Source organism: Passer montanus, unplaced genomic scaffold (genome assembly GCF_014805655.1).
Source record: "Passer montanus isolate IOZ18808 unplaced genomic scaffold, ASM1480565v1 scaffold21, whole genome shotgun sequence".
Lineage (NCBI taxonomy): Eukaryota > Metazoa > Chordata > Aves > Passeriformes > Passeridae > Passer > Passer montanus.
Genome location: NW_024366703.1, coordinates 2,530,009 through 2,546,525, shown reverse-complemented (window position 1 = coordinate 2,546,525; position 16,517 = coordinate 2,530,009).

Below are 16,517 nucleotides of genomic sequence, written 5' to 3'. Positions count from 1 at the left end.
GTTTTTTGTCTTTATGTGACTGAAGGCAGCAAACCAAATGTTTGTTCCATTCAGAATAATTTCATCAATAGGTATAGCAGCACCATAACTATCTCAAAGCCTTTGCCTTAAAAAGCATTGTCACACTTTGTTTATTGAGAAGATTTACAATGGTAAAGGAAGGTCCCAGAGGGAGCTCAGATTTGTGTGTGTCACACCTTCCTTCTGGCTCCTGATTGTGCATGACATGGGAGAGGGTTCCTCTGCACTCTTTCATCATTACTTCCACTTTGATTCCATTGTATTACCTCTGAATTTGACCTGAATTATCTGTGAAGTTAAGGGTAAGAGTGGTATCATTCATAGCTCAGCGTAATTCATCACATGAGTGTGAGAGAAGTAGAGAGTAAAAATAAAAAATGAGTGAAGCATGCAAAATATACGTTAGAGACAGGTTCTCTATCTGAAATGATGCTTTGCTTTGCTCTAGATATATAATGAATGGTTTCCATATGTGCCTAGGTGTGTAGATAGGTGATAAGAAAATCATAAGAAGTCGGTCTTATACTAGTTTGTACGTCAGTCTTTGAATTTGGCCTAGAGGAGGTATAGGAACTCTAATTACTGGTAACTAAAAAGAAAAAAAACATGTAACTAAAAATCCCATGTTCTCCCACCCAGCCCAAACATATACCTCAGAATAAATATGACTAATGAGGTATGAAAGAGCAGCAGTGAGGCTGGGAAGCTGTGTCAGCCCATCACAACCCATCCGTAAGGCTGGGCACTCGCACATCGGGGTTACGGGTCTGCAGTTTCCCGTGGGATGTGCCATGTTCTCAGGCTGCAGGGAAGAGCCTGCCACTCTGACAGCATCAGTCCTGCCTGCTAGATGAGGGCCCTGTCACTATGCCATTATTTCTATTTCAGAGCACATTCTGTCTGCAGAGATGACTTGTCCAGCACAGCCGATCTTGAGCCAAAGGCAAAACTTCCTGTTCAGGGGAATCTTTCATAGAACAGATTTTTTTAAAAATCAGCATCCATTCCCACTGCAAGGCTTTCCCCCTATAACCTGCAGTGACACCAGCTGCAGCACCTGAGAAGAGCACTGGATTATAGGAAGGGCATCGAAGGTGAGGGGGAGTAAAGTGGCCTTTTTTGTACATGGCAAGGCTTGCAGGGCAGATGGCACCTGCTGGGAGCTTCAGGCTTTAGCATATAATTACCAAATCTCCCTGGTGCCCTCTTCTAGCTGGGTATGAGATTACTGGCTGAATTTGGAGTGGCCACAGGGTAATGGGCATGATGAGCAAAGCTGCAGCTGAGCACCAGGACAGTGTGGCTGGGCTGATCCTTACCGAGTACAGAGTTCCCAATGCTCTAAAGATGTGTAGCCATTTCTTCCCTGGGCAGCCTGTCCCAATGCTTGACAGCCCCTTTGCTGAAGAAATTGTCTCATATCTAGTCCAAACCTCCCTGGCGTAACTGGAAGCCATTTCTGTCTGGGGCTGATACATCTTCATCAAAATCAGAGAGCATTTTGTTATAAAGCGTTATAAAATTATAGCTTGTTTCATACATACCTTTCAATTGCAACAGAGAGATGTAATTGAGGGAAGTTGTGAAGATTGTGAGAGTGGTAGAGATTGTTGCATCTCAGGGGAGAGCCAGCAATTTTACCTGTCTCAGGTCTGAACAGTGTCAAATCATTTTACAAACCCTTGTGTGCCTTAGCACAGCATTGTATAAGAGAGGCAACGAATACAATCAATTAGCCAGAGAAATCAAGAGCTGTGCAAACAAGTGAGCACCTTTATGGAATGGCAACATCTTGGGTGCCTTCACAGGTCTCCTGTTAGACAAACATCCCTCCTTCATTCCTAGGGTCAGCTGGGGTCACTGCCAGTCCTGCTTCAGCTGATGTGCATTGTCAGGCAGAAGAGAAATGGTGTCAACTAAATGGCTTGTCATCTAGTAACAGAGTGGAGAATGTGAGCTTTCACAGCTCTCATTTGTTCAGCACTTCTGTAGTCCAATATTGCAGACTTGGAGGGGTTTGGAAGATTTGGAAGGGTTTGAGAGGTGCTTTCCCAGAATTAATTCCTCTCTCAGTGGGAGGGAGGAAGATTGAACTCTATCTTGTGTTTGCTATTATTAAACATCTCTTCCCTTTGATATGCAGTTTCAGTTCAGAGGTGAGGGGGTATTTTTTGTGTGATAACAAAAAAGAGCCCAAAAAGAGAGAAAAAGAGGAATCTGAAGACTGGCATTTTCTGCTTAAGTGAGCCCAAAGCATCTCAGCTTTCATAATCCACTCTCAGTGCAAGGGAAAAAAAAAAACAGCAGCAGAATATTACATACCTGAAACCCACACCAGGTTCTGCTCTCATAAATGCAAAATTTAAAACAAATACTCACATCTCCACCAGGAGACACTAGCTGTGGCAGAGACAGGCAGCCATGCTTCTTCACAGCCCCTGTTTCAGTATCATTTTATTTTGCTGACCAGGGATCTTTCCCATCTTGGAACACAGACACGCCAGCTGGCTGGGCTACCACTGTGAGTGAATACATTTGGAAATGGCTGTGCTATCTCAACGCCTTACGAATACATCAAAGTGTGCTACAAGCACAGCTGGGGTTTGTCTCCCCGCCTGCTGCCAGGAGAAGTTCCAGCTTCTTCTCCTCACTCTCTTCATCCATATATTCTCAGTCCTTCCTCCTGCCTTCAAAAACAAGCTAAATGGTGTATTATTAATGATCTTTGGTTTAATAGCCATGCTATTACAGAAAATCTGAAAAGAGATAATTCCACATGCCAATAATCTGTCCACTAATTCTTCTCTTTTAGTGTCAGATGAGCATGCAAACTATTACTATTCTGGTTAAATTCAGTTCTCAGGCAAATAAGAGGCCCTGACTAGAGCTGAGGGATTGTGCTGGCAAGCAAAATGAGAAAGGACGAGGCATTTCAATCCCAAACTTCATACTTAGCAAGTGATATCACCTTGGGCTCCTGGCTGTGTTAGGATTGGTTCAGCAGCCAGGCCTGGGGAGGAACAGGATAGCTGAGCATCGGGGGATTCTCTTCTGGAGCAGGCATGGAAATTTTCAGGTCCCCTGTAAAATCTGTTAGCAGTACATTGCAGAAGACTTCCTGTAATCTTTGTGACACAGTTTGTGCTCCAGGCTCTGGAGAATCTTTTTGTCCAAAATGCTTCCCTTGGTGGATTTCCAGTGATGCAGCTGGGAGGCAAACCCGGTCCATCTCACTGGTAACAAAGATAATTACAGTCTCTCTTAATTCATGTTTCCTGTGTTAATGATTTCTTTCCGACAAAGTGCTCTGAGAATTTTTTCTTGTAGCATAAAGAGAGAAAAAAGTCACTCTCCCCACTGCCTTGGATCCGTTGCCAGTTTCTGCTGAGGCAGAATGAAGATGGAAACAGAAGGTTTTTGTCATTCTGAATTTCTTGGACAGTGGTTTTTTAGTTTTGTTTTGCTATTCTCCATATTGTTGTAGGATACCTTTTACCCATTTGGAATTCAAGTATCCCTGTTTCCTATGCTGGTGATCCTGCTGCCTCCAGCTGGGATTCTGCAACACAAACTATTTACAGAATTAAATACTGGAACCAGGAGTCTTTAATTGCCTGCAGATGCATCTTCACCCTCTCAGCAGCACTAGACAGATGCCTGAACTATGTAAGCTGGTGCAAATTCTAAATTCATCTTAAGTGCCTACACAGACCTCCCTGACACCAATTTTTGTCTGGTTCTAAAGTAGTGAGAATGGTTCTTTGCCCTCAGACATCGCCTGTCTGAGCAGGCATGGAGAGCTGTACATACAAGCTCTGGAACAGAGGCACGTGTCTTAGGAATTGGAGGGGGAGCATCTCCACCTTCCAACATACTCAGCTGTTTTGACACTCACGAGGAGCTTTTGCCATCCATGACCATGGGTCATTCTGGCCCAAATTAGGCTGTCAGTTTGATTATAATCACTGCCATTGAGAGAAATGTTCATAAATTTCCTATTCTTGTAACCAAGGCTGGCACTGATGTATAGGAACCGGAGCTTTGAAGTTAGGGCTGCCTTCAGAGCACTCTGAGAGTAGATAAAGAGATGTCAACACTGGATATGCCGTAGTAACATTGCTGTGGGTTGCTCCGAAACATCATAAAGTTCATATTTCACAATCATTAGCCTCAGCAGTGCCCATCTGTTAAGCACTGGTAACAATTGAAGTGTTTCATAGCAGATGTTCTCCCTGAACAAGTGCCTGCGCAGACTTTGCTGATTTCCTGGATCACAACTGTTTATCCCAAATAATTCTGCAAATAATTGTCAGAGGTCAGTTCATAGTGAATGTCTCATTTTCTGGGTTTCCACTGGTAAGAGCAGTGCAGAACTGCACCCACTGCACTTTAGCCCTGCTCTCAAACACTGGTACAAATCAAGAAGGGAATCAGTGGAGTGTAAAACAGATGGAAGTGAGATCAAAATAAATCCTTCCACTTTTACCTCATAACACTTCAGATCACAGATGGGAGCACTGAGATGCAGACAAAATATGACAGGAGGTTACTTGAACATCTGGAGTCTAAACAAATGCTTCTTTATACAAAATAACATTTAGCAAAAAATGCCTAGAAAATGTGAAAACTGGACCCAATCCTGGTCCCATGGAAGTTGCTGCCAACACTCTTCTTTCACGTCAGCAATTCTGCTCTGATGACATTACAAATGTCATGTCTGAGTTACATCCGATGGCAAATGGAATTTTAAAAGCTTTCCCCCAACCTTTCTGGTAGAATTGTCTTTGCCAAAAAAAACTTTGCAAGGATATTTAAGGCAGGAGCCAAATGTCCAGTATTTGGGTTCTCTCTTCAAAGCCACAAATATCTATGTGGTGTTCAACTTGCCATGAGAGCCACTCAGAAATTAATGGCACTTAATTCTGCTTTGTACCTTTAGAAATGTCCCGTCTGATTTAGGTTTTGAGATATCTGTTAAAAGGCCCTGGCAGTTTAAGATAACACTGTTGTCCAACCATTTGTCCTTGAATCTCTTTCAGTGAGAAGAGATTCTCTCACAATTATTCTTCTGTGAAACAGAGCTGGATGAGCACTTACCATGATTGAGCTGCAACACCAAGCTGCTGCTCAGGCATGGCATGAGCTGATCTGGTAGGCTTTGCACTGGAGTTGATGAATAGCGCTGGATGAGCTGTTTGAGACTAAAATAAAAGACAATGTCACAGAATCAAGGCTGCTGAATGTTGGAATCTCTGCAAGTAACACTTCTGTACTTACCCAGATAAGAGCATCTACACGGAGAACCAGCTTCTTTGGGAAGCTGATCTTTTCACTTTATTTGGGAAAAGATAAGAATAGGGTGAGAACAGAAGTTGGTTTGTATAAATTTTTCGGTAAGGATGTTATAATAAAAAAAATACTTGGATAACACTGGAGGAATCTGGAATTCTTGATAGATGATTAGAGCGGACAAGCTCTGGGTGTACCAGTGTGTGTTTATGGTTTGTATAATGAAGGACAAATAGGCAGCCCTGCCTCTATCCAACTGGAAATCTGTGTGTGATTAAGGAAGGGAGATGTGCTCCCTTCACTACCATTAAGTAGAGTTCTTCCTTATATCACTGTCATGGGCCAGGATCTGATTTAAACCACGTGCTGTAGCCAGTAACCTCAGATAAATCAGCACTTTGTGTCTTTCTAAGGTATTGTCTGTCATTGCAAGGACATTTAACAAACTGCCTGTGTGGGAATTGCTTGTTTAATCTAAAGCAGAAATACAGACATCTTTGGGGTGGGAAGGCAGGAGTGAGACCAACAGGACTCATAACAAATATGTGAAAAGTATTAAAGTAGCCAAGACCTTGCACTGCAGGTGGTGGTCTGCATGCACATGTAGGGGAGAAGTCCTCTGTGTGGAATGTCTGATGTACAGTGCAGGTGTACACGGCCAGACCACATCAGCTGGGCTCAGTGCTTTCTGCAGGGTGAGTGGCATGGTGACAGAGCTTCCTGCAGCTTTACACCACTGTGTGGCACCTTGCTGGCCCAGCTGGAAACTGGAGCCTAACCAGAACTACCCCAGTGTTGGTCATGGTCACACTGCTCTTTTGGGTGCTCCTGGTATTGTAGTAAGACTCTGCTGATCTTGTAGATCTTTCAGGCTTGGGTGGTTGTTTGATCTTTTGGTGGGATTGGCTGGGGGATTATATGCTTAAAATTCACAGATGTCGTTTTCATTTTGCTGCGGATTTAGATAAGAAATTTTATGAGATACATATTTCAGACTACTTTAGATGAACATTATTTCAAACTGGGATCTCAGTCAACTCCTGAGAAGGGCAGGGATGGGGCATCATAGGATGTTAGAATGATTTTGTTTCAAAGGGACCTTTAAAGGTCCTAGTCCAAACTCCCTGAAATAAGCAGGGACACCTTCAATTAGATCAGGTTGCTCAGAATCCCATCCAACCTGACCCTGAGTGTTTCCATCAAGGGAGGGGTCATCTACCACTTCTCAGTAGAGTGAGAGTGTATATATGTATGTAAAGAAAATTGGTGTGGACAGCTGGGATTTTTTTTTTTTGTCTGTTGCCTCTTCAAATGCAAAATCTTCAGCTGTGATCCAAGGGGAGTAGGTGCTTTGTGTTCAGGTGCAGCACAGGGGAGACACGTGCTGCTCCTTAGACCTTGGTAATTTGTTCAGATACAACTGCATCTGTATTTTACGTTTCAGCTGCTGAATATTTTAAGCAACCAAACTGAAGTGTGCCAAATGCAGAGAGGGTGTCACTGGAATAGACATGTTATGTGCACCGTGTGTCTCTTGTTAAATGCTGTTAATTGCCTTGGCTGGGCAGCCTGCTGTTCCCTGGTAGGTCTCTGCTGGGATCCCAGCCTTTGCTCCTCTTCTGCAATGGAAACATTTCTCCCTTATTTATTTTTGCGTGAGAAAACATGTTTCCATTCTGAGCCTCTAGATACCGCTCGAGTGCCCCCCTGACCTCTCCTCGTGGGCCCAGCCCGTGTAAATGACCAGACGAAGGAATGTGGATGAAGGAAGTGCTATAAAGTAGAAATATTGCTGGCTCGTAAATTCCCTCCAGCACAGCAAGTTTTCAAAATAAACAGAGCTACAGTCGCATAGGACAGCATAACTCAGCGGTGCAAAATTCATCACTGGCTTTTGCAAAGGAGGGCAGCCTGACACCAAAATTAAACTCCTCCAAGAGTGCTGTCTGCCCTGGCAACAGACCTGAATTACATTTCCATACAGACTTCACCTGGCTTTGTTCTCCAGGTTATTCCCCTCTTCAAAACTTGTACCAGGCTGAATACAGGGTGGGAAGCTGAGCTACAGTTCTTACTCTAGTCACTGGGATTTGGTGGCCTTCATATCCTCTGGGTGGCTTTTATAAAAATTCACAAGTTTTGGTATTCCTGTGCTCCTCCAGCCTGCAGCATGAATGTATCCATAGCTCCAGTACCTGGGAGCCCAGCCATGAGCACTGCCTGCTGCTGGATGCCAGGATTGCCAAGGTGTGCTTGGTGCCTCCCTGCTGCTGGATCTGCTCAGCTGCAGATCGCTCTTGCTTCGCTCCAATGACACTTCTGTGTTTATGAGGGCTCAGGACCCTTAATTTCTGAAAACAGATTGTCCAGGTGATTTCCAGGTGTTTGAAGAAGCAGCTTATGAACTACACGGATTGCTTCTAAGTGCAACATTCTGATGTTTGCTATACCAGGAAAAGGAAGGTTTCTCCTTGGATTGGGAGCTTTTTGAAGAGAAAGAAGCTTTCTCCTAACCCACTCTGACAAGTAGTGCACAAATGGCCATCTGACAGCTTCCCAGAACCCATACCATGTCAAGAAGTGGGGTCAAACTGAGATTCCTCAAAACAAAATGTTAATTTTGGAACATAAGTGCGAGCACATATCTGAGCTTCAGACACCAGTCCACTCAGAAGCCTGTCATAGGGTTCAAAGGAATGGAGTCAACATGACTGGCAAACAGAGACAGACTCTACTTTTGAACAATTTTTTGGCTTGACATTGGAGATTTTCAGAAGTTGAATTTAAGGAACTTTTGGTGAGCTTGCACTGCTTCTTGAAATATATTCCATTTTGACACAAAACATACTGCCTTTCCACTGAGACCCAGTGTCCTCCTGCTCTTCTCCCCTGACTCTGCTCTTCTTATCTAAAAGAATTTCGTTTGTTTATTTAGTGAAAAATTGAATGTTTCCAAGGGCACTGAGACTTTTTTCTCTTCACCAAGAGCTCAAATATCTACTGAAAAAGCTTTGATGAGAATTTTTCAATCAGAGTCAATGAAAAAAGAGATGGAGGAGGAAATGATGATTTTTTTTTCCTTTTAAAGCGCACAAGAGAGTTCCTTAAGCTCAGTTGTGGGAATAAAGAAGAAAGTGACTGCCTTTGATCTGAAGGGAATCCTATAGTTTTCCTGAATTTTGCCAGCTGCTCCAGTTCTGCACTTCCACTCAGACAAAACCCTACATTATGATTGAGCCTGAAACCAATGTAAACAATCATCTGCCCTTTTACCCCTGCTGTTAGAAGATGGAGTACCAGTGGAGCTGAGAATTTACTCAATACATCTAAATGAAGTGTAACCTTCCAGAGTTAGATGGCACCAGCTAGATAACCCTGTTCAAGTGGAAATAGATGAAGAATTACACTGAAGATTGCATGATGGGGCTGTAGCTGATAGTCCTGCTTTTGACTTCTGTGCTAACTGCACTGGACATGTAAACACCAAAAGGTTTGTCATTACCAGATCTAGAAAAACTCCCCAAAAGACTAGCTAAAAGTTTTGTCTGTAAGTGAGAGAGAAGAGATTCATGATGGCATAGACTCTATCATGCAAGAACAAGTTATTGATAAATGGATGATGAAGAATAAATTGAAGATGCAATTAAGAGAAAGTCCTTAACATTTCAAGGGGGCTCTGAAAGACTCTGTCAGCAGACTGGATTAAAGAGGTGTAGAATAAGAGGGTTATTTGTGTGATTATGGGATCTGGACTCAGACCAGATCTTTCCTTGGAGTCACAAATCTTGATGTACTTTTTAACCTACACAGTTTTATAGCTTTTAGAAATTAGATGTTTTCTATGACAGTGAGAGAGAGCACCTAGTTTTGGTGACACGGGAATGCTGAAAGAGCAGTCTGATACATCCCACAGAGTAAAGCAGATATTTCTAAGCCCTCCTTCCTGAGGATGAGATGTCTCAGGCAGTATCTTGTAAAGGTGCAAGTTCCACATGCCCAAGGACATTGCTAGTGCTTACACATCTCTAAGGGCTGTGTGGGACCCAGTCTTCCAGCAGGTGCTTCCAGGGAAGTGGAGCATGTGGGAAGAGTGGGATGAGAAAAATGAGAGGTAGAACAGAGGCAGAGCAGGATGAGGGAAAATGAATGGAGAAGTAGGGAGCTGGAGGAAAAATATTTAGAAAAATGTGAAAATGAACTAAGAGTAAATGTGCAAGGTGAGCAAAGAGAAGGATGAGAGAGTGGCAGAAATAAAAAATATAGGGAGATAAGATGGGCCAGCTACAGAGCATGCCATAAACCACCTCTGGGCTTGCAGATAGTAGAAATTATGGAAGCTTACTTCTTTGACTCAGGTTCTAGTGCAAGTACCATGTAACTCTTGATCATCTGTCTGTGCCACTGCCTCACAACAGCGTTCTGCCTTGATGCTCTGGGCTGCTTTCCCCAATGAGCATGATCCTCTCTCTTCCAGCCTCACAGCCCTAGCAGAGTAAATGTTTGGGAAATTCCTATTCCTCTTGTTTTGTAGCATCTGGAGTTAGGGCTGAATAAAGCCCTTCAGGCTGGGAGGTTTTGGAAGGAAGCCCCACACTCACTGGGCCCTTTGCCAGTGAGTTAATCCTTTCAGTATTGACCCTTCTAGAAGCAGCAGTCCCAGGCCACCAAGGATCTGATAGCCTTGAACTCTCCATGCCTGGAACTGCGCTTGCTGCTTTTTAGCGCTGATCTCTTCCCAGCAACTTTCCCCCAAGGACCCAGGAGGCAAAGCAGGGGCAGTACAGATCAGCCACATCAGTCCTCACCACTCTCTCAGCCAGTGCAGCTGTCATTGTGTCAGTCAGGACAGAAATGCTGTGCCATGTGCTTCAGCCACTTTTGTTCAGTTGCCACTGCCTCACACATACATGCCAGGAGTCCACACTTCCCTGCAGATCCACCAGGATCTCTCCAGGGCCATTGGCTGGAAGATGCACAGGTCACTGCAGCATCCCTGGCCCCTTTGCCACACGTGTGGGACTGGATCAGGCTGGGCTGGGCCGAGCTGAAGGCACAGAGCAGTAAGGGGTGCTGGCTGAGCTCATGTTCAGTGGGGTGTGTTCATGGGGGTTACAGGCAGCACCAGCATGCCAGGGCAGATCACTGCAGTGTGCAAGAGCTGCTCTGTGTGCATGTCTTGTGTCCCATGAGGGACTCGGGGTCAGTTCCATGGCTTGGAGCAGGTCAATGAAAGACAGGGAATTAATTATCTCTGGCAACATCTGAAAGTCTCTCAGCTTTCACAAGGAGCCGTTGTAGCTGCGGATCACTGCAGCTATGGCAGTCATCCTCACCACCTGAGAGCCTGGGCTCAGCCTTGCCCTTAGTACAGTCTTCTGGGTAATCCCAAATTCCATAAATAGCTCTCAGTGCCATAGTGCTCCTCGAGCAGCTGTTTTCCAAAGGCTGGAATATTCACACCAGCCAGCAGGACCTGGCACCACTCATTCTGCAGCAAGCAAGATTTGACCTTCCAGACGCTGCTTCACCCAAATGAAAGGACAATTCTTGCAGCCATTATTCAGAATAACACTCTGCCTTGGTTCTTCCATCCTTAAAATGGGAATTAAACACCAGGATGGAATCCTGTGTGTGGGATTTGGATTTCTAATATTGTTTGGAACAGTTCATATGCAGTGTGCCTGTCAGATGATAAGAAGCTTGAGACCCAAGTATTTCTGAGATGGCAGCAGGAGGCCAGGAGGTACCCCACAGACCTACAATTTTCATTGCACAGCAATGTCTACACAGAGATATATTTGATGCAGCCCACCCATCTGCTTTCTTCTTTGCCTGTATTGTGGACAGCTCTCAGGCAGGCTCACTCTCATGGCACATGTTAGGAGGAGTGCAGAGAAGCATCTTCCACCTGGGTTTTTCTTCCACAAATAAAAGCTAAGCCCAAGGGTTTTTATGACCCTTATACAACTTACACTTGCTCCTCTATCGCAGCTGCAGGCAGTCCACCTGGTCAGGGTGTTTGCTTGAGAGGAAAAAGCTACCTTCTGTGGGAGATCTGAAAAGCTTTTGTTTCCACATCAGATCTCCTGTTTGAGAGTGCATGCAACACCTCCAAGAAATGTAAAAGGGAAAACTACAGCCCCTACGGAACTAATGAGGCTGTAAATCCAGAGAAAATCTTCTTGTGTCATTTACGAGCCAGCACATCAGATACTGGTCTCTTGTGCAGAGTGGCTTGGTCCAGGCACATTCTTCTCCTCATTTCCTCAGTTACAAGAGAAAGGGATGTTTGCTGTGGTGTTATTCTGGGAAAATGGATTGCAAAAAACCAGGATTTATGTCGTTAGCTGGGCACACTGCAGAAATTAATTTTGTTCTTCTTCTCAAGAAAAGCTAGTAGGCTATAATTTGCTAACGGGACATAGGGAGAAAGACCATTGTAACCTCACAGATGTAGCATTCTAGGACTGATCTTTCAAGCCTAAAGTCTCTCTTTGGTCTAAGTTCCCGTTCTGGTGCCTGCTGTCTTAGTAGCTGTACCATTTGGGCTTTTCCAGTGAGGTTATTGATAGGTACTTTATTGCACAGGGATATTGCCATGAGCTCCTGCTGGGCAAGGAAAGGACAATACTATTCTTGTTTCCAGGTGTTCTTGACTTTATCTTCAGGGCAGACATTTATAATTCTATAAATTCCAACTGCAGTTTTTTAGATATTGCAGGAGCTAAAAAAGGCTGTTTATAATCAGGGTGGGGCGGGGGAGGAAGTTGGATTTTGTTTTTTCAGGGAGAACAGTGCAAAATTTTTCAAAAACCAGAGCCTGTATCCACAGTTCTTTCTTTCTACTGAAGTTTCTGATTCCCTGCTAAAATCAAATGATGTGAAACCTGCTTGAAACTGCTGAAATCAGTGGGATGTTAGGAGCTTCACATCCTTCTTGGAGCTGAGCCCAGACTCTGGGCCATGTGCTGGGAGGGCTTGCTGCAGGGAGCTTCAGCCATGCTTGCCCTCCACTCTTGAGCATCTGCTCTTGAGCATGGCTGGAGAGAGGATTCTTGTGGTAATTCTGAGCTGCACAGACTTTGATCTGAAATAATGTGGCCTTTGTACTGCTCCCGTGCACCTTCCTCTGCATCCTCTGCATCTGTGACTGGCTCTGTCAGCTGGTTGTGCTCTGGCAGTGAGGTCTCCCTGCTCTGTAACACACCAGGCTCAGGTCCCACACCAGACCTGCCCCCGAGCACCACTGAGGGAGCTGCACCAGGGCAGGGTGAGAGCACCAGGCAGACTTGTGCTGGGCACCACCAACACGTGGGGAATGTCCAGCTGTGAAGCTCTAACAGATGTTGACACCTCTGTGCTGTGTTTGCTCTACGAAATGGGAGTGGGGCCAAGGATCAGTCCTTCCACCTGGGACACACTGTCAGAGCTTTGTGTACATGCTAAATTAGCACACACCAAAAAAAGTTGTAGTAAACCGTGCTGCAGATGCTGGAGAATTGATTGTATGCATGTGTGAAGGGGGCGACTATGCCAAGTTTAAACACCTACTTTATTCCCTTGTGGGAGACTGACTTTCTTAGAGCTTAACTTAATTTATATGTCATGTTCTTAGGGCTTAGCTTAATGGACATGTCACAAAACAAGAAGGTGGTGCAGGGGTTTGAATACATATACATGCATTTTGATTTAGTTCTTTTTCCTGAAAATATAAGCAGTCACTGGAGATTAGAAGAAATGCAAAACTATCTCACAAATTTTCTTCTAAATTGCCTTGTTTAGATCTTGGTGTTTTTTATGGAATGAAGCAAGTTCTGAGGAACCAATTCCTGCAGCCATGTAGTTGTGAATATACTGATTTTTCTGAGGTTAGTAATTTTGAGCAACTCCTAAAAATGAGATTACAAACCCTACACAGATGCTTTTTTCAAATGCTTGCTGTTTGCTCATTTGTGTTTCAGTCTGGTCAATTAAAATCATGGCTAAATTTGTTGACATGAAATTCAGTCTGCATGAATGCCTTACCTATACGGTCTTTTCCAGGTTGAAAATGGCATGCAAACTGCTTTTGGTGAGCTAACAAAGCCACAAAAGCTTAAGAGTATAAAACCACCTACACAGCAGCAAATCTCAGTGCCTTTTTGTGAACTGAGATAGAGCAACAACAAGAGCAACATTTTTAGGACTCATTATATAAAAGAATGAAATAACATGGACATTTATCATTTGGTTGTGTGGGTCAAAGAGGAAACAGAAACCATCTCCAGAGAGGAATATTGTAAAGTAGTAAATTAGCATAAATAGATTTTTTACGCTCCAGAAGAGAGGATTTAAAAGTAGAGACATTAGGAAGGAAAGACTTCTGATGGTAAGTCATATTGGACTGTAGAAAGACCTCCTGAGGGAAGAAATAGAAGCTGAATCTCTAAAAACTTTTAAGCACCAACTGAACACAATGGCAATAAATCTTCAATCAGAAACAACCCTGCACTGTGAGAAAAAAGGGCTAGATGGCTTTACTGTACTTCTCCATGTCTGGTAATTGAACAACTCTGATGCTCTTTGTGGAAGGTTGAAGTTTTATAAGCAGCTGGGGATCCATTATGTTGAATGATACTGTAGGAGTACCAACTGGTCTTACTCCCTCAGTGTTTTGGTAGGAATGGTGATAATCTCCTGAAACACGTATTCTAACCCAAAATGCTGAAGCAGAAAGAGAAAGACTAGCTACAGCCACAAGACCAGAGCTGCTCAAAGGAGGAAAAATGACTAGCTGATATTTCTGCTAGCATGCTGGGGGAGTGGCAGGTCATGGGTGTGTCCTTCAGGGCCTCATTTCTGGCTGAGTGTTTCCCTCTAAGTGAGCAAAGGTTTAGGAGCTGGCTTTGAAAACTGCAGTTATGCAAAAAAAAAAAAAAAAAAAAAAAAAAAAAAAAAAAAAAAAAAGCCAAAAAACTGAAAACCTCAGCTATTGGTTGTAAGTTCCAGGAAAGTTCTGAGTAAATCTCCACTCCAGCAAGTGAGCAAATTATTGCATTTGGTGTTTCCCAATCTCCACACCCCAGCTAGGCCTGGACCTGAAAGACACATGTTCTTGTTGTGTGAGTGACATGTATCTTAAGTGATGTTAATGATTGTTTATTGCAAACGAAACATTTTTGCCATCTGGCAACTTTACACAATGAATGTCAGAACAGTTCCAGCAAATGAAATGTTTCCATCGCCACAAACAAACCATTTGTTGGATCTTGCTTCAGTGTGAGAATAATAAACATGCCCACAGCCCAGAAACTAATCTCTAAACTAGATTTAATTTATCATCAGCAGGCAGGTATTTCCTGAATATGTTGCCCAGGCCCTAATGCCTGGCTCTGGGCACATAGCACACTAGCCTTTTCCTCACACATCCTTTTTTTCTTTGTTCAGTTTTTATCTTACCTATTACTCTGGGCTTTTACATGATGTGGCTCTGTGGTTATCCTTGTATTTTATGTGATGTAACTCTGTGGTTCCTCTTGCCCAAGATGACTATATTCAGGGTTTTAATTTGCTCTAGGACTTTTGCAAAGCAACACTACAAGAATGGAATTTTTTTTAAATTATAAATTATTAAAAGGCCTTTATAAAAATTCCAATTTTCTGATTTTTTCCTGAATATTTGCAGAAAGGAAGAAGTTAAGAAAAAGGTGGAAAAGGGGGGGCGGCGGGGGGAAGGAAAAGGGAAAGAAAAAGAAGAAAAAAAAGGAAAAATAATAAAAATATAGAGAGAAAGAAAAGGAGCCAGAAGCAGACTCTGGACAGCCGGTGCGAGGCGGGCTGTGGCGGTGTTTCCCGGCCGGAGCGCTCTCCCGGCACTAGAGGGCCCCCAGGACCCGCGGCCGGGAGGAGCCCGCGCTGCGCAGCGGCTGCCGCGGCCCCGGGCCCGCACCTGCCCTTGGGTTTAACAGGGAGCCGGGAGCTGCCTTTGGCCTGGACTTCCTGAAGCCCTATCCCTGTTCGCTTTGCATCGCGGAGCTGTCTCTGAATGTGTGAAGAAAATTGTTTTAGGATGCAAAAAAAGTCATAAAATTACCTCCAGAAGAGCACGTAATCCTCTTGCTAAATAGCAATTCAGTTCTTAGGGCAAGACTACAGCTAGACTAAAAAAAAAAAAAAAAAAACCAAAAAAACCCAAACCCTTAAAATGAAATGGAATGACTGCTTTGCTCTGTAGATCTGTTCTTATACTCACCTCGCAAGTTGTTAATATACAAAAAAGCCTGGTCTTTGTTGAGGAAGAATGCAGATGGGAAGTTTGTTTCAGAGTCTGAAAATCCCCAAAGTCTATAGATATTTGGGTTGTGGTGTTTTGTTCATGCCTATCTTAGATTAAAAGCAAATAGTAACAGAAGGGAAAAAAAATCCCAAGAGGCACGTGACTCATACTAGTCAAATGAAAGCCTGAAAGAAATGAGATGGGTGTTGCAAGGACCCTGACCATTCTGACCTGAACACTGGGCTAAATCTTTTCCCTGCAGACTCTTAAACCGTTTCACTTCTAATGCTCTGGTTGTCTGTGCATCACTTTCCCATGGAGAGAGTGTAAAGGCAGAGCTGAGCTCGGCCCTGGCCAGACCTCCCAGGTACCTCCTCTTGCTGGGAATAGAGGACCTTTACTGCTGAGGTCCAGGTTCCTTGCAGTGGCCTGCAAGCTCAGTGAACCTGAACAGTCCAAGCGAAACCCAAGCAAAGCCACACAGTTTGAAGCACTCTTGGAATAAAACCCCCTCCCTGGTGTCAGCTTGGTGCTCAGAGGGAGAGGCAGAGCACAGCAAACTTGGCTCTGCTTTACCCCAAGCTTTCAGGAAACTCCTTGCAGCGAGGCCAAGAGCTACGTTCATAACAAAACTTAAACTCAAGCAAAATTTATCACGTTTTGAGTTTCTTCATGAAAGGTTAGACCGAGTTGGGATGTACTCTGCTGGAATAAAAGAAGAGATGGAGTCTGCCCTTAAGGGCTGATTTCATATCCACTGAAATCACACGCAAAACTCCCAGGGAAGCAAGCCTAAACTTTTAAATACTGCAACAAAAGCAGCTACCACAGTTCTCTGTCATTCTAGTTAACCATCTATAAACAGTTACTCACTTGACCTCTATTTGATCTCTCCCTCTGCCCTCCAAGGAATCTTTCAGGGCCAACATACATTATGGATATGTCTGTGTAC